General features: G+C 38.0%; 1 protein-coding gene across 3 annotated transcripts in view; it reads right to left on the reverse strand.

Moving 5' to 3' along the window:
* Positions 1-19,022, reverse strand: part of TENM3 (teneurin transmembrane protein 3) — a 532,144-nt gene that overhangs the window by 319,054 nt on the left and 194,068 nt on the right. The window lies entirely within an intron of this gene.

Genomic DNA, 19,022 nt, shown 5'->3' on the forward strand with positions numbered 1-19,022 from the left:
ATCAGGACTTTATTACCCAACTCAAGTCAGGTGGTTGGCAGCATATCAAAGAGTAGCACCCACATCTCTGACACCCAAAGCAGTAAATAGGCTGTGTGTCATCATGCTCCACGGCCCCAGATAAAGCAGAAATCTGACTACTGTCAAATACACTGGGGACCTAAATTCTGTAGGAAAACAAGTGAACAAAGTAACTGGTGTTTTCGAAACAAGTATGAGAAACTAGGTATTTAATAAACAGATGACCATGAAACATCTGTACGCCTTGTATCTGTTGCATCTGAGCTTAAAATATTTTATTTATTTTTATTTTAGTTTGATTTATTTGACTGCTCCAGGTTGTAGTTGGGGCAAGCAGGATCTTTAGTTGCATGGTCTAGTTCTCTGACCAGGGATCAAACTCAAGTCCCCTGCACTAGAAGAAAGGAGTCTTAACTATTGGACCATCAGGGAAGTCCCTTAAAATACTTTAAAACTAGCAAACATTTTTAAAAATAAATTTAATGATTATGAATGGTATTAGGAATTTAAACCCATCTTCTTTCTCCTGGGTGATCTGAGGAATTCCAGAGCTAAGACTTGGGTCTCCCTGTTGTCCTTAGAAAGCAGCATACTTCAAGTTCATTTCAAGTGAAAATGGTATAAATTCACAGAACAGAGGAAGCAAACCGGGGGCAGAGGTGAGAAAGGAGCAACCAACCCAAATTCTCCCAGGCTGGTCATTTTTAGAATATTTTGCATGGAAAAATATTCTGTGATAAGATTCAGAAAAACTTTCATATAATAAAATATACTCTTTTTGGAAGATCTAGCAGATATTTGTTCAAAATGCATATTTTTAATTGAAATCCATTATAATTGTGAATGGCATGTAAACAAGAAGGAAAATGTTTGTAATTTAAAATATATCCCTCTCCTCTAACGAGGCCCTGGACTGAAATTGTGGATAAATGACATGTGGGAGAACACATACTCAGAAGGGTGGTGGGTGAGACGCCTGCTTTCTTCATGTGGCAAAAATATCCCACCAGTTGAAGAGATGCCTGGATGATGATCCAAAAGTATAAGTGGATATTCTCTTATGTCTGACTGAGAAATCTGAGTAAGAATAACTGAAAGTCACTTAGTCATGTCTGACTCTTTGTGACTCCATGGACTACAGCCCGCCAGGCTCCTCTGTCCGGGGGATTTCCCAGGCAATACTACTAGAGTGGGTTACCATTTCCTTCTCCGTGTGATCTTCCTGACCCAGGGATAGAACCCGAGTCTTCTGCATTGCAGGCAGATTGTTTTACCATCTGAGCCACCAGGGCAGCCCCTGAGGAGGAGACCCCCACCTATAAACCCTGTAAAATATATAACTGGTAGAAAGTCCCAGATTTAGAACCCCTTCCCATGTGAGAGATGGTCCATAAAGAAGGCTGAGCACCCAGGAATGGATGCTTTTGAACTGTGGTGTTGGAGAAGACTCTTGAGAGTCCCCTGGACTGCCAGGAGATAAAACCAGTCATCCCTGAAGGAAATCAACCCTCAACAGTCATTGGAAGGACCGATGCTGAAGCTGAAGCTCCAATACCTTGGCCACCTGGCATGAAGAGCCAACTCATTGGAAAACACCCTGATTCTGGGAAAGACTGAGGGCCGAAGAAGAGGGCAGCAGAGGATGTGATGGTTGGATGGGATCACCAACTCAATGGTCATGAATCTCAGTAAACTCGGGAAGATACTGAAGGACAGGGAAGCCTTGTGTGCTGCAGTCCATGGGGTCATAAAGCATCAGACACAACTGAGCAACTGAATAACAACAAACCATTCTCTAGCCCCTAAACCCAAAAGGGCACAAATTGTCCTCACACTCTAATCGTAAGATTAAATATTTACAAGGTGGATGCTCAGGAGACAGGTTTACACTGTTTCGTAGTATTCTATTCCACATAGAAAATCTCTTCCTGCAGTGTTGACCCAGAGCAGAATGAAGAGTCAGTACTGTCTGAGCACTGAGCTTTCTCCCTTGTCTGCAGCCTACCTGCACTGCCCAGAAAAGACCGTTCCCACATCTAATTAACCAATAGCTGCTCTCAGGAAAGGATCTCATCCATCACTCCCTGGGAATTTAATACTTTATACTTCAGTGCATCATTTATTGTCTTGAAAGATGAAGACAAACCTCTAGAAATTCCTGACCTAGATATCCATTCATTCTCACAGAATGGTATTTCACGTGTTTATTAAAAAAATAGTTGACTTTTAGAAACTATTTTCTGGTATGTATGGATATTTCAATTTGGCAACTTAAATAGAAAGTCAAGGGTAATTTTTAAAATAAATTACAAATAAGCTTTTTGAGAATCACACAGTTCATTTATCAAATTGCTTCTTTTCTCATTAAAAAATAGCTTCTAAGTTTTAAATGTATAGGGAAATTGAGAGCCAACAGACCATACCCACGTAAAGCTTATCAACCAATGACTACAGGATCTTGTAAGACATTTAATTTACAAGTATAACGTTTGTAACGATATCCCCAGAGTGCTATACCTATAGTATGGCAGTCACAATCATTTTCTTGTTGCTGTTTCTTTCTAGTTTTTAAAATTCTGAAAATAAAAACAGAAATATAAAAACTAAATTTTGATTTCCCCTCATGCAGCTGCTGCTGCTAAGTCGCTTCAGTCGCGTCCGACTCCATGCGACATCATAGACGGCAGCCCACCAGGCCCTGCCGTCCCTGGGATTCTCCAGGCAAGAACACTGGAGTGGGTTGCCATTTCCTTTTCCAATGCATGAAAGTGAAAAGTGAAAGTGAAGTCGCTCAGTCATGTCCGACTCTTAGCGACCCCATGGACTGCAGCCTACCAGGCTCCTCCATCCACGGGATTCCCCTTATGACTGACTAGCAAACATTCAAAATTCCAGGGCTCTCTCACTGGCATTTACAGTAATGTAAGACTCAGTAGAAAAGAAGTATCAGTCAGTTTTGGGAGAGAAGATATCTTCAAAGGAATCAGAGTGTGAAGGTATGAGCACTCCATTCTAACTTACCCAAACCCATGAAGGAATGGGAAAGCAAAAAGCTAAGGACAGCGAAGAAAATCATTTTTTACCTCCTTCTTCTATGCTCCTCTCCTTTTCCTCTATAGTGGGTTAAATAGAGTCTGCAAAATTCATGTTTACCTGCAACCTCAGAATGTGACCTTATTTGGAAATTAGGTCTTTGCAGATAAAATTAGTTAATATGAGGTCATACTGGATTAGGGTGGGCCTAAATTCAATGATTGATGCCCTTATATAAGAACCATAAATAATAAGATGAGGAAACGATATGCAGGGATATCGAGGAAAGACTGCCAGATGAAGATGACAGGGATCGGGTACCAGCCAAAGGATGCCTGGGCCATCGGAAGCTGGGAGAGACACAGAAGCACCTGTCATCGGTGCCTACAGATGAAGTACGGCTCGCCCACATTTTGATTTAGGACTTCTAGCCTCCAAAATTATGAGACAATATATTTCTGTTGTTTTCAGTCACTCAGTCTGCAATAACTTTTCTTAGTAGCCCTAGGAAATTAATTCATCCTCAAATGCCTAAAAACACAGCTAATGAAGAATTACTTCTTTCTTGGGCTAGTGCTTTGTTTTCTTCTCTTCTTTGGTGATTTACATTAAAATATGAACTAAGCCATCAGCCCAGCAGCCTAATACCACTATTCAAAGATAGTATTATATTTTGGATCCAACCTTCAACAATGATTTAGCTTTGTCTCTGTTTAGTAAAGTTTAATACAGATTGAGACCTGGATCTAACTTTGGCCTCTAATATGAGAAACAGAAAATTTAAAACAAACAAAAAAATTGTTTTAAAATGAACAATTTTAAAAGGAACAATATTTTAAAAGGTCAATATTTATTGAAGTGTTATAAGCACTAAAGTGTTACAAGAACTATTTACTGTTTTATTTATTTTCTTTCCATCCTGCATATTTATTATTAGTGAGCTTTTGGCATTTTATATTAATAAGTCACTGATGTCCAACACAGTTTTTACTAAATACATATGTATTTACTAAATATACATTTAGTAAACTAAGCTAAATACTCTAGCAGGGTACTGTTACAATTAAAAAGCTAGAAGAGCAATGTCCCATTCTCTAAGATTTCAGCAAATATTTATTTGCTCCCAAAACATTTCAGTGCCTTACTTTAGTAATTTGTATAAAACCACTGCGAACGTTTATTTCACTCTGCTCAAGCTCTTTCCTTAAGAAAGACTTAATTATTATAAAATAACTTTAATGGCTTATGTAGATCATTTTACTCAACTCTCCTAAGACTTATGAATCAATACGCCCTTCCCCTGCCCCAACCCCCAAAAAAACCTCAGTGACATTATCTCAGAAAGTCTGTCTCTAAAATCTGTCAAAGGACTTTCAAAGACTAACCCCTAGTTAATTCAGAGAGTAAAAAAAAATTCAGAGAGTAATTCAGAGAATAAACACATCCAGGCAGGTAATATTGAGCATTGAGAGGAGGAGAAGGATATTCAAAAAGCGACATCAACAAACAAAAATACAAATATATTAATCTTATTTACATGCAAAATAACATGAAGTGGTTACAAGGTAATAAGATTATAAGATAACAACTAATAAATACCATATAGACTTACAGTTCTCTCAGAAAACCTATCTCAAAGCACACATTTCCCCTAAAATCATCTTTCAGTAGCATAAAAAGCCTGAGTGTTTTCACTCTGGAATTTTTCAACTTTAAAAATTCTAAATTAATACATTGTAGAACTACATATTACTGCCATATTCAGTATAAGCCTGTTCATATTTTAGTAGTTTTAATTCGTTTTTGAAATGAATTGTGAAATATTCTCCAGAAAGTTTTAAATCTGGAAAGTTACATAATTTCAGGATAACTTTGAATCATAATGAATACTCCACATTTTGGAGAAACTCACATTTCACGAGTACAGTATTCCTACCTTCTTTCCTCTCAACTGTGAGGGAAACATCTCTATATCTAAAGGTTAATGATTCACTGACAATTATATATGTTTATAAAAGTGCGGCAATTTCTTGGTCTATTTAAGAACATTTATCCCTTAACATTTTATTAATCATAGTAAGAGCCTCTATTACACTTAATGAGTAACACTTTTTTTCAGGGAAAGACATTATAGCAAAGTACTTACACAAGTAAGAGATACTTAGACTAAAGTACTCCACCAATTATACTATTCTCCTAAAATAAAGCAATACACTGACTACAGAGAAAATGACTTTTCAATATTACTGAGTAAAAGTCAGGCAGTAATAGTGGGCCTTCTCATTAGTCTTTACAAAGCTTTCATACAATACTTCTCTTTTTGTGGCATCTTATTTCAAGGTGGTCTCACAGAATCAGACAGTGAATTTTTTCAAGTTGCAAAATGATAAACTAGTTATTTAAATTCACAAGACTATGGCTTTGAGTGGAGAGCAAGAAAATCCTTAAAAATTTCACTTCACTACTTGCTTCAACTATTAACAAAACATCCAGCAAATTTTAAGTGGCCCTTTTCCAATATGACAAAAATAATTTCAACTGTATGCTTGTAACTTCTCAATAACTTGCACTAAAAGACAGATGTGAAGGTTGGTTAGTCAGTCATCAAGCTTCCAAGATCAGAAAAAGGTGTTCTGAGTACAAGTGTTCTGGGAGAGGAGGGCTGCTGGAAAATACAACAAGGAAACAAATAAAACCCTGCAAGGAAGACATGGGTCTCTTACCTTGAGTTTACCATCCAAAATAAAAAAGCAGTAGAATAAACAATTTAACCAATTATATCTGATGAAAGTAACATATTAGAGCTCTGTGAAGGCTGTAATGGGTATGTAAGAGATGAGATACCCTGCAACCATTTGCTGGAATAAAGGAGTAGACAAGGAAGAAAGAAGGTATGCTGGTGGAAATGACCTGTAGGACACCCTCACATCTCACAGTCATAGGAACACCAGTCTGGAAATCAGCTGCAATTTTCAATTCTGGGTCTGTCACGATTGATTATCTGTGTAAATGCAAACAAGTCACTTAATCTTTTTGGATCCTGGTGTTCTCGTTTATTCAAACCGACAAGTATTCGCTGAGCACTGCCAAGTGCCAGGCACTGTTCTCACTTGAGGATACCAACTTCAACAGAAGCTCCTGCCTTTGTGAAGCTTATATTGAGTAAAATTTAAGAGGCAGTCAAGAATTAAAAACAGCAACAAGAAAAGTTCATGGTTGGTTTCTTTCTTCCTACTACCTCCCTTTTACAATTTATCCACCAGAGGGATCTCCCAAATATACTGCACAGGTGTTCTATGCCAAATTCCCAACAGATCCCAAATGAACATTGAAATAAACCCTTTCCTCTAAGATTCAAGGTCCTCCATATCCTGGCTTCATCCAACTTCTCTAGCCTTATCTTCCAAATGTCTCTTTCATGAACTTCATGCTCCAAGTAGGTTATTATTTTATCAAATATACGTCCAACTTTTACAGCTCTGCCCACCTGCCTCCTTCAGCCTGCAATGTCTTCTCTCTGACATTCCTTCCATCAGGCTCAAATATTTTCTCGATACAACACTGTGATTTTCTGAGTGGGAGAGAAATAAGATCAAGTTGATCCCCAAGAAAGATGATTTGCTTTGGGGGGACTGAAGAGGAAAGTTAACAGTCAGGGAGGCTAGTGAGAAGTATACTATCAAATACGATTGAGTGCAATCATATTTGCATGCATGCATGCTAAGTCTCTTCAGTTATGTCCGACTCTGTGCTACCTCATAGACGGCAGCCCACCAGGCTCCTCTGTCCCTGGGATTCTCCAGGCAAGAATACAGGAGTGGGTTGCCATTTCCTTCTCCAATGCATGCACGCATGCTAAGTTGCTTCAGTCGTGTCCGACTCCATGCAACCCTATGGACAGTAGCCCACCAGGCTCCTCTGTCCACAGGATTCTCTAGGCAAGAATAGTGGAGTGGGTTGCCATTTCCTTCTCTAGGGGATCTTCCCAACCCAGGAATTGAACCCAGGTCTCCTGCATTGCAGGTGGATTCTTTACCAACTGAGCTATGAGGGAAATGTGACCGAGGTGGCTGTAAACCCCTCAAGCTCTCCTCCCATCCTTCTCCTCCCTCTCCCTTCCTCCGGCCCCTAAGCAACCACTGATGTGTATGTGATACACGTCCTTCTCAGGCACAGAACTTCAGTGTTTTCCTGTGTATTTCAGCTTGCCACCTCAAATAGTTTGGCCAGGCAATGGCAACCCACTCCAGTACTCTTGCCTGGAAAATCCCATGGATGGAGGAGCCTGGTAGGCTACAGTCCATGGGGTCGCTAAGAGTCAGACACGACTGAGTGACTTCACTTTCACTTTTCACTTTCATGCATTGGAGGAGGAAATGGCAACCCACTCCAGTGTTCTTGCCTGGAGAATCCCAGGTACGGCAGGGCCTGGTGGGCTGCCGTCTATGGGGTTGCACAGAGTCGGACATGACTGAAGCAACTTAGCAGCAGCAGCAGCAGCAAAGTTAAAGCAGGCTGATTTTCATGGTTGACATATATTTTGACAATGTGCATCTGACTCTCAGATACTGTCTTTAATTGGCTTATGAGTTACCAAACTGTCAAAAAATACATGTAACAGAAGAATTTTCCTAAATGGAACAGCTTAATATATACAGAATTTTACTCTTGGTGAATATAAGAACAGAGAAATAATTTTGTCTCAAATTTAACTTTACTCAGTTTTAAGGTTCTCTGTACTAGGGTCACGGTGGTTTTATCAGACCTTAGAACTAGGTATCTCTGTTTCAGAGTGTTTCCATTTCCACACTACAGAGATTAATAAAATCTTCAAGTGGTCTCCTTCCATTGAGGCATCTCATTAAGAGTCTAAACTAGACCCCAGGCACTTACAGGTAGATATCTTGTTATTGTTAACTGAGATATTCTCAGAAATAGGGGCTGGAGATGCATTTTATAAAATACATACAAGTAGATGCTTTTTATATGCAAAGATACTACCAACTTACTTTCTCCATAGATACACTGTAAAAATGTTTAGTATTAACTTTATCCATGTTCTGCCTTCACTGAGGTGGAAAGATACTGTACATTTACAATTCTAATGCCTAGTCTTGAGAAACTGAGGCATATTGAAATAAATAAATATTATAAATCAGCATTTAAATAAACCAGGTGTTTTTATATTGATATCTGAGCATGAAAGTAAATAATCTTTTTTCAGTTTATGAAAGACCTGGCACCTTGAGTCCCCATTTCTAACTGGAAGCATAAAAGTAAAGATTGAGTTTAGCTTTCTGTATGAGAAGTAATATGCATGAAATTTAAATATACTTTAAAGAAATCAAACTTATTATCACATATTTATAGGCCTTAGTAGTTTAAAAAAGTCTAAGAACTGTTTAAAATAAACAGTTATACATTAGAAACAACTATAAAGTTTTAGTTTCTCAATTTCTATATTTAATTGTTCTGCCCATTAAAGGTTCAGTTCTTTATCTTGAATGCAATGCCACTCAAATCTTAAAAAATACTAGAATTTATCCACATGAAAATCATTGCCTTATACAGGCCACCTCAGGCTTTACCACCTTTTTCAGCGAGTGCAATCATATCTCAATATAACGTTGATATTCCTCCTTTGAAAAGGGCTCATGGAATATATTTATCTCTAGTAAATACTCTTTCTGAGATCTAATATTATGAAATAGCCAAACTTTGGTTTGTCAAGCCCGTGAAGAAAGGTAAACAGTGAAACTAGCTAAGTTGATATTTGGTCAAAATGAGACATGCCTGTATAACAAGAACTATTTTTGTCTGTGCCTTGCAAATAAACTCAATTTCAAGAATAGCTCCAAAAAAGTTTTGGTCACGGTACTATGATGAAACTTGAGAACAGTAATTATCTATTCATAATGAGCACAACCACCTTCATTTTCAGAATCTCTATCACCACCAAAGATAGGTGTAGCAGGCATACATGCTCCACAGCACAAGCCCCGTTTCCCTGGAAGCTGGTGAGAAAGGATCCTCCTTTCTCAGATTAGCTCTGCAGGGGACGTCTTTTCTTCCTATTCCTTAGGCAAGTCAAATTAACAAAAAAGCCAGCATAAAGCCCCAACTTCCCTCACCAAAGACACCCTCACAGAAATCCAAATATTCGCATAGAAGCAGGACAAATATATGAAAATAAGCTAACTCATGAGCACACAATGCAAATATTTATTGTATATTTTACTGTACATGATGTGTTTTATTACCATTTGTCTGATTTTCTTTTTTTTAAAGAATGTTGAATCAACTGAAGAAATTCTACAGGACTTTGGCAACAATCCACACCGCTTGAAGCCCCTGATCTGGTTTATTTCCCTCTTTTCACAACTTTTCCAAGGTCATACCACCAGATAATGGTTTCAATGCTAATTTATCTGACTTCCTAAGCAGAAGTTCTTAGCAGATCAAAACTTAAAAAAAAAAGAAAGAAAGAAAAGAAAAAAAAAACCCACCAGCGTATCCTTGGGCACAAATAAATCAACACAAACATAATTTATCATTTTGCCAGGTTCAATAATTACCATTTTGATGTGTTAATAGCCTTTAAGAGTAAAGGCATTAGTCATCAATTAAATAAACCATTAAATGGGGAGTAGAATTGTCAATAAAGTCATTATCTACTAATTTTCTAATCAATGATGCTAATCATTGCTGGATATTAACCAAGGTGTGAACATTACCTATATCACAGATGATCATCTATGATCATGGTTCACTAAAAAAAAAACTAAGGAAGATTAAAAATAGTACAACACTAAACACATACTCTTTCAATACGTACTTGCTGATAAATTACATGATTTGCCTTGAACAGATATGGAAATAGTAACATTCAATGGTGACCATATTTAGGAACCATTGTACAGTGGCAAAATTCTATTCTATAACAGTGAAAGAAGCTACATATAAAGCAAAGTTAGGATCAAAGTCATAACAAAATCTAATTTGACATTTAAAGTGAAGGCAGAATTCAGTAATAAAGGATGATATAAAATTTGAGATTAGGAGCAACCTGCTGTTATTCTTCAGTAGCTGAATAACCTTATGCAAATCACTTAATCTCTTTAAGCCTCAATTTTCTCATCTATAAAATAGGGAGTAAGAATATTTATTGGGGCTTTCCTGGTGGCTCAGTGATAAAGAATCTGCCTGCCAATGCAGGAGATGTGGGTTCAAATCCTGGGTCAGGAAAAGCCCCTGGAGAAGGAAATGGCATCCTACTCCAGTATTCTTGCCTGGAAAACCCCATGGACAGAGGAGCCTGGTGGGCTACAGTCTACAGGGTCTCAAGAGTCAGACATGACTGAGGGACTGAGCATGCAAGAATATTAATACTTCATAAGCCATCTTCTATATTTCAGGTGTTCTGAGGTGTTATAACAATTTGTCTTAATGCCAGAGTGGACTGAAAGGATTCTGGGTTCCACTTCCTTCCAATGGAGGGATGGGGCAATCATCCTCAAGGGGGAGCAGGAGCTCCTAGTAGGCACATGCACCACGTCTAACTGTCGTTGTCGTTCAGTTGCTATGTTGTGTCCGACTCTTTGTGACCCCATGGACCGCAGCACACCAGGCTTCCCTGTCCTCCAGTCTCCTGAAGTTTGCTCAAGTTCATGTCCACTGAGTTGGTGATGCTATCTAACCGTTTCATCCTCTGCCGCCCTCTTCTCCTTTCACCTGTAATCTTTCCCAGCATCAAGGGCTAGCAATGTACATAACTCCTCTAGGCCTCAAGTTTCCCCTCTTTGAAATGGAGCTTGTAAGAGCGTTTAACTCTCATTCTGAAGGTGAGATAAAAAGAACATCCACAGAAAAGGTTTAGCACAGAGATGAGGACAAAGTACACAAGAAATCAAATATTAGACTTGCTTCTCCACTTATAAAATATGTAGTCCAGATTAGGTAATCTTGAAGATTCTCTTCAGTTCCCAAAATTTCTAATTCTGTTCAATTTCACAGGAGGAGTTAGTAAAAAAAAATTTTTTTAATTCTATGAGGGTTTTTTTGTTGTTGTTATTCTTAAGGTCAATTAAGATGGGGTGAAAGAGTAGAAATATGGAGTCTCTTTTTGGTCCTTCTGGCATGCCTTACCTGTTAACTTTTTGGTAACAAAAACATTAAAGTGTGTACTAGCTATTGCTCCAAATATATATTCCAAAGGATATATCTTCCTTGCTTTACCCATCCAAAAGAGAGTGCCACCAGATATGTTTACCAGTTTAAAAAATCAGAATCACAAATATTTTATCAGTGAGTTTAAGTTCCACATGTATCCATGCATGAAATGTTAGCAAAATTTTTTCCTTACTTTAATTCAGTGTACTGGCTTTCTTAAAAGTCCTTAACTATGGAAATTAATATTCTGCTTCACTCAAACACCTAATACCTAATTGGAATTTAGCTACCCCAAATTCTCATCTGACCAGAAATGCAGAGAAATGGAGGCATTAGACCAAAAAGGCTTCTGAAAGGCCAAAACTCATAAAGCTAATAAAATTAGCTCTGAGAATAGTCTTGGCTCAGAACCTTTCCATTGCTATTTTATGCAAAAATTATAACAACAGAATAACTTTGGCCGTTTCTTGACAGAGTAAAAGTCAAAGTCACTCAGTTGTGTCCGACTCTTTGCGACCCCATTGACTATACAGTCCATGGGATTCTCCAGGCCAGGATACTGGAGTGGGTAGCTGTTCTCTTCTCCAGGGGATCTTCCTAACCCGGGGATCGAACCCAGGTCTCCTGCACTGAAGGCAAATTCTTTACCAGCTGAGCCACAAGAAACAAAAGCTGACCGCATGACAAGGGAAGAAAATGAAAAACCTATCTAAAAACTTATACTTGAACGACACAGGTCATTAAAAATTCTCAGCAGTGTAATATCTAGACTAGGTCTGCAATCACAGAGCTCACACAGTCCTACGTTCAGATCTCTGTTTTTGTTTCACCATTTTTGACCTGTGTAATGCTGAATTTATTTAACTTTTCTATGTAAGAATCTGCCCATCAGTACAATGCAGAAATCCCTTCGAAGAGGGATTTTGTGAGAATGAAATGATATGTATAAAGCATCTTGCATAGATTAAGGACTCAAAAATGATAGCTAAAAGTAATAGCAAACACTGTCCAAGTGGGGCTTTAGACTATGGATACTTAACCCTCACCAACTTCAGACAAAACCATTACGCTTACAGAGAACAAGATAATTGATGTGCATAATGATGACCTTCCATTACCAAGAAGTGAAGTTGTATTTAAAATACTCGTTCAATAAGCATTCAACAACATTTATTGGATGACTACTATTTTCTCAGCTTCCAGCTGCAGGCGGGTATCGATGAGTGAGACACAGTTGTGACCTGAAAGAACAAGTCCCCCTAGTGGAGGAGACAGAGCTGTAAACAATTACAGCATAATGTGTATGTAGTAACAGAAACCTGTCCCGGGTGCGCGGAAATCTACAAGCAGCAGCCAGCTCTACCTGGGGCAAAGAGCAGAGGCTTCAGAGAAGACATGCCCAGCAAGTAGGATCTTGAAAGATCCATGAGAAGGCAGGAAAAGGTGTAAGTGGCACTGACCAAGTGAAACTGTTGAAGCATGGATGGAAAGGTACAAGTGGAAAAGGCAGAGGGAGGGATGACGAGAAAGGCCTGATTAAATATACTAAGGAAATTTGGATCCAACCCGAAGGGCATAACAAAGATTTTTAGGCAGGGATGTGCCAGGCTTGGAAGTATGACTCAAACTGACAACTCTGATCATAGTGTGGAGGTTGGATTAAGAGAGAGAAGGCAGGGAAACCAGGTTAGAAGGCTGATGAAAAAGTCTACACATGAGAGGAAAAGAGCCTGAATTCAGGTCCTGACTGTGAGATCAAAGTAAAGAGAAGTGTGCGGTGGGGGGGTTCATTTTAAACATATTTCAATTCAGCATGTTCGTTTTCAAAATTTAAAAAATCCTTAAAGACATAATCCTTTGCGATCAAGAAAATGTGACTTGCCTGATGGTACTATTTTTGGTGATTTTTAGTGTTACATAATTTATAGCATGATGGTAGGGTGATACCTCTAACCAAGTTTGAAATAGTATTCTAGGAATTTTGCTAATGGGCCCACCTTTTTCTTTTTTATGATAAGATTTATACTTAGTTCTGATTAACTTAATAAACAGCAAAAAGTAAAGCATGAACTCCAATCGGTATGTTTGAGGGCTTTGCTTAGGAAAACAATCTTCTGTGCTGCACTTAATTGCTTTAACTGGCATTTCCAGAAATGTTAGATCTTGTACTGCATTTAATAAAACTCTTCTATTAGTGAACAATACTTGTTCAAATATTGATGCTAGAATTCCATTTTAATGGAGTTGACATAAAAGACATCACAAGGAAAATCTTCGCCATAAAGTGAACAAATCTAAACTATAAATCTTCCGGTTTGGTCTTGCCTTTTTTAAGGGAAGTGATGAGTCTAGAACAGCAGCAACAGAACTATTAAAACCTGAAGACGGATCAAGTCAACATACTTAGGCACTTGTTAAAACAAACATGATTCCCACTGCTAAAATTGAGGTTGGCAAGTCTCTCCTTTTAATAGCTGAGAAACAGTTTTAAAGTCGCAGAATGGCAGCTTCTTTGCAAAGAGACTAATCATCACCATTAAAAGATCCTTAAAAGCAAATACAGAACGGTCAGTCAGCTCGATCACCTTAATTTTTAATGAAGGAATATCTCCATACCTATCAACAGATGAGATGAACATACGAAGGAAAATCTACTATCAATAAAAAAGAAGTGAATCTTTAATAGTCCCCTTCCCTTGGACTGCCCATGATGAGAGGAAACACTATTTGAAAAAACAAAGAAGGAAAAGGAAAAGTGGGATGTGACGACGTGTCAGTGATAAACCAAGCAGAGGCGGCAGTCATAAAAAAGCCAATGGCTTTTTCTCCCTCCATCAAGGTCACTCTACTGATGGTGGGCTCAATAAGATGATAATGCATTTAACCGCTTTCCTTGCATCTGACTTCGAGCTCACAAATCCAAATGGCCTTGTTTAACTACCCTGGCCTTTCAGCATTTCCCTGAACAAAGATAATTAAGGAGATGGTACTACCCCCTACTACTACAAGAACTGAAAGACAAACTTTTAAGAACACTGCCAGGTGTCGACTTCACTAATGTACAATTTTTAAGCGGGAGGTAAAATGAAATAATGGTTAAATAATTAGAAAAGGTTAACAGTGATAAGTTTGTTATGTACAGAAGTTTTGCTTTATTTCACATAAAAAGCTTAAAAAGAGTTCCAGGCTCTATCTTACAGGTCTCAAGAAGCGGATTCCCTCTCTCCCCTCCGGAAAGTTTAAGATTATGGAAAAAAGGAGCTGTGCTCCTTTTTCCATGACAAAGTGTCATGGAAACATCCACACATTATTTTAATTTTTTAAAATTTCAGATCAAGATGTCTGAATAGAAAAAATGCAAACACTGCTCTATATCAGCTTTTGTTAGTCATTTTGGAATACTCTGTAATACATCCTGGCTTCTAAATGTACAAAACAAGACTTTTATGTGAAACTATTTAAGAGAGGGGAATAATAACATTTAATAGGGAAACTTTTTAAAATAGCATAGCATCTGGTTTCCCAAACTCAACTATTATTTAAACGTGATGAGCCCTCAAATATTTGTGTACACTTTTCAATTATTATTCTTCCCTTGGGAAATAAATTTCCCATCAGTAATATCCATGCATAAATGGTTTCTGTGATACCAAAGATGTCGCTGTTTCCATCCTTTTGTAGTAAAAAGTAAGAGTAGATAATTCAAAACTTACATATACAGGATTGGTAACTAAGCAGCTAGGTTTCTAACTAAATCAACATATAAACACTAATTTTCAAACAAGTGGTTTCTTCTAAATCTTAACATATGTATAATTTCAAGGTTTACTAAAAATATACATAACCTAATCATTTCAACACATCAAAATGTTGATCTCTACAGGGGAAAACCAATTTTGACATGTCAAAAAACAAATACCACCTACCAAATACCTAAACTGAGATTTCATGTTGAAAGGCCTGAAACATAAATATTTTAATAAATTTTCATTTTAGAGAAAACTACAACAAAAGTCATACAAATCTCATCTATTTTATATTATATATTACTACAGAAATCTGTAATGCCAAGCAAGTTGATAAAACTAAATTATCATGAGTATTTACTATAAAACACCTCTTTTAGAAAACAGAATCAAGTGTCATTTTGGCTTTAAAATATTCAGTATTTGAGGATATGGAATCATTTTATATATAATCACTTAAGATGGATAACAATGTCTATGTTTATATGCTTTGAAAGAAAGAAAGAAAAGAAAGATAGTGAAGTCGCTCAGTCGTATCTGACTCTTTGCGACCCCGTGGACTGTAGCCCACCAGGGTCCTCTGCCCACGGATTCTCCAGGCAAGAATACTGGAGTGGGTTGCCATTGCCTTCTCCAGGGGATCTTCCTGATCAGGGATTGAACCCAGGTCTCCCGCATTGCGGGCAGACACTTTAACCTCTGAGCCACCAGGGAAGTCCATGGATTTGTCCAAATCAATGTGAGAGCAAAAAACTTGCTGATAACCCTAATCTAAGCCTTTGGGAACCCCTGGCTCATCTCTCCCATTCCTCTAACAGCCCTTATCCATCAAATCCTTTTGGAGAAGTTCCTCAACTTGTATTTATGATTGCTATTGGAATCAGCTAAGAACCAGGTCACTGGAAGACCTAACTCATTAAACACTCCAATAGTTGTGGCTTAGCTCTAACTGTGTAGAAGCTGTGGGCTAACCGAGAAGGGTACAGCTAACATTATGCTTAGAAAAAAAAATCCTACCGCCCTTGATTTACTTACTTACGTTCTCACTTCGACATATCACTCTGTCTCCTTCATAGTACCAAATGCACAATATCTAAATATTTTATTTCTCAAGTGTTTGGTGCGAAAGCACTCATATCTAGGATAAGATCAAATAATTCCACTTATACTTTAAACTACACAGGTACGTACTCATGTGTGTGTGCATATACATATTTGCCCAAAGAGTAAGAAATCCAGAGTAAAGCAGTAGTATACCATACGAGCGTAAAATATAAACTTTTATAAAAAGAGGGAAAAGTTAATAAAAACTACTGTTAGACAAAAATTTAAAAGAAATATACTGCTCTACATTTAGCATTTAGGTTTAGATTGTCCAAAAGGTGGTTTGTTAAAAATAAAGACCACATATGGATAAAGATTTTTATCCATAATTGTTTAAAGTTTAGAAGATAGAATAAATGATAAAGGGGCTGATGCTCCAAAGCCCAATCTCTTAATTGCTGATCAGAACTGAAAATAGATCTTTTTTCCTCCACTAATTGAATGAGTCTGGTTAAACCTTTTGAAATACACTTTAGAAAATGCAAGAATACAGCTTAGAACAGGTTTTTTAATTTGGGTCATTTTCTGTTACTTGCAATAGTGATGGGTGCTTAGCAACGCTGTTCTGGTGGCCCTTTTAAGGAAATGAATACCTGGAATACAGCATCTTAATCTATTTTATGGCATTAATTATCAAGATCACTGCATGTAGACAAGCCTCCTTTGCCACTTCCCTACATTATGAAAGAAAGGAATCCTGTGATAAATTGAATATGTTATTTCAGATGACAGAAGATCCTGTGCACATCCCTTAGCAAGTAAAAATACATAAGGACATAAAAACTAACAGTAAAGAGAAGTCACAGAAAGGGTGAGTTGAAATGTTTAGACAAGGATCCTACACTGAAAATCAGTGTTCAGACATCTGCAAAGGTCCATATAAAGTTGAGTTCCTCTTTCTCGATCTTTGAGGAAAATTAAATTCTATTATGCCACACACTAGGCCACTGAAATGTGATGCGACACAACGGAAATGTAGCTAAGATTTTATTTGATAGAGATTTGCTGAGTCTTTTAAATACTGATTTTATAAAAAGAGGACTCTAACATGAGACATGTTCACAAAGAACATCATTTAAATCATGACCAAGTTATTCACATCCTATTTATTTTAACATGCTCAAAGGATTAACAATCGAGAAGACAAGGAAATCAGATAAAATCCAGACTTACCAAGTATTTTTAAGAAATCAAACTGCCAGGTTACGCTCTGTAAATACGCCCATTCACATCTTATTAACAATCACCAAAATAGGTTTAAGAAGGTAGTAATTAAAAACACTTGGAATACGATTTTCTACTTTTTTTTTTCCCAGATCTCAATTATCATTGTTAAAAGTACAACTCTTCTAACTTTTTCCTCATAATTACACAATTCATTTCAGATTTCTTATCCTAAAGAAGGAAGGTATCAATATTATATACCACCATCCTGTTCAATCGTTACAGCTAGTAAGACAGCAAGTGACTCTCTCTTTGTCTACAATGTATCCTAATTTCAGTCTTCAGTAGTCAATTTTTAAAAGCTTTTAACACTTAGCCTCCAAAGCTGAGAAAGGAACCTGTTTAATAACCTGTGATCATATTTTGTAAGTTTCATTCTAACCGTTAATCAGCTTCCTTTCAAATGAAACATACTTCACACGTGATTTCAAATTTATCATCCAACTGTGTAAACCCACAGCATATAATGGGATAACACCAACTTTCTCAAGTTTTTTTAACCTCTTAAAACTGCCAGACTCTTACTTGGGGTTTGGGGGTTTTGAACAGTGCAGTTGCCTCTTAACGCCTGGGAACCCGCAGAAAGAAGAAAATGTGTGGCACAATATAGGCTGCACTAAAATAGTCTCCTACCAGGAGGGAGGCTCAGTAAGTGAGCTGTATTTCTCAATTGCCTTCTCTGGATAATTTCAATCCGTTTCTTAAGGGCTACTTTAACAATTAGCACACAGAGGTCTTTGGATGGCTTTCTGAAACACTGAAAAACCAGAGAACAAAAGGTTTATTTTAAAAATGAAAACCTTGGCTTGTACAACTCCAGACGTGAATCTGCTTTCAATTACTGAAAGTATTTCCACTTCAGTGGAAGGGGATCAAATCTTCAACTACACCATCTTAAGGCACTGAATTTGATTACACTAGGCTTTCATAAGACAGAATGAGTTTGTGACCCAGGCACACATTTCTGTACATATCCTTTAGGAGATATCCCAGAGGGGGCAAAGATACCAGCACAGGGCAAGGCTGGAAATCCGACTTATCATTCTGAAAGCTGCCACAGATCTTTGTTTTATTCCAGTAAAACACATACATAAATGGGGCAATGAATTTTACTTCAACAGATAGTGCGCAAGCTTTCTCCCCCGCCCCCTACCCCACCAGAAATCATTCCCCACTAATTCTTCCACGGGAGTAACCTGCACTGAAGCACGACGGTAAAGTTGGATTTGTTTTAAAGGCTGCCCTGCAAAAACCCTCTCGTGGCAAAATTCACACGCTATTTCGCAGAAGAAAAACTGCTCTTTTCATTACTAGCCGGATGATTTTGTGCCTTTCCACCCCTCCCATGAAACCACTGGCATGATGGATTTTAGTTCAGGAAACCAAAGGACTGACTGATTTCGGCTCAATGCAGATTTAAAAACCCAACAGACATAAATTATCCAAAACCACTCGAGCTCAAGATGCGCGCCCCCACGAATTCAACACCGCACACCGCAAAAGTCACCGAAGGCAGGAAAAACGCCAGCTTCCCCTCCCGGGTGAGCGCGGGATACTACTCATAAAACAGCCACCTAATTAAAAATCCCCGGGAACAAAAGACTCCATGCTCCCCGCGGCTATACCTGCAACCGCTCCGAGTGCTCAGGAGTCCGGGAGAAAGTTCAGCCTCCACCTCCTCTCGCCACCCCCCCAAAAGGTGGCCCCTCAGGGGTTAAAATGCCA

This window comes from Bubalus kerabau, chromosome 2 (assembly GCF_029407905.1).
Source record: "Bubalus kerabau isolate K-KA32 ecotype Philippines breed swamp buffalo chromosome 2, PCC_UOA_SB_1v2, whole genome shotgun sequence".
In the NCBI taxonomy this organism is placed as follows: Eukaryota; Metazoa; Chordata; class Mammalia; order Artiodactyla; family Bovidae; genus Bubalus; species Bubalus kerabau.